We start from the raw sequence: 698 nt of genomic DNA, 5'->3' as shown, positions 1-698 counted from the left end.
TGTTTTAAAAATGTACAACCCATTTCTCATTACTGATGGCCCATTTTCTCGGCCAGCCGAATGAAAGCTCTCCTCGTCTTGAAAGATTTGCAGCCCAACAGGCCTGACAAAGCGACTTACTTGGCAAATCACAAAAAAACTGGGCTGTGGCCGTGGACCCAGCTGTCAGCCTCTCCACGTACATTACTCTTTTGATGGAAGTCATTCCTTGACCACATTGACCACGCCGCGCGGAGAGCACCACTGCGGTGGACGACGTCGAGGCCTAGGAAGGGGACGACGCGATAGTGGAAGCCCGCGCGGAGAGGAGTACGAGGGTTCACTGGTTCGGCTGCGGTGTGAGGCTGCCGTCGCCGCAGGGCTTGGCCAGCGGTGGGAATAGTAGGGGGCGGTGAGGCCTCTGCGGCAGCACAGCCGGCCACGGGAGGCAGGAGCATGCGGCACGACCAGCGCTGCTTTGGTCGGCTGGAGCAAGATGACCAGAGGTTGAAGAAGCACTACGGCCGTTGGATGGACATCGTACGGTCACTGGAGTTAGAATCGTTCATATTGACTAAGTTGACAAAGCCCTTCGTCCCCGTCAACTTAGTAGGCCCACAAGTCAGCCTCCTAGCAAGGTGGGTCCCAGCTAGCTAGGGGAGTATTCATTTTTTTGTGCGTAATAAGGAGGCACTTCCAGTGGGTCCGAGCTGACAGCG

Source organism: Triticum aestivum, chromosome 3A, assembly GCF_018294505.1.
Source record: "Triticum aestivum cultivar Chinese Spring chromosome 3A, IWGSC CS RefSeq v2.1, whole genome shotgun sequence".
Lineage (NCBI taxonomy): Eukaryota > Viridiplantae > Streptophyta > Magnoliopsida > Poales > Poaceae > Triticum > Triticum aestivum.
This window is presented reverse-complemented; position numbering follows the sequence as displayed.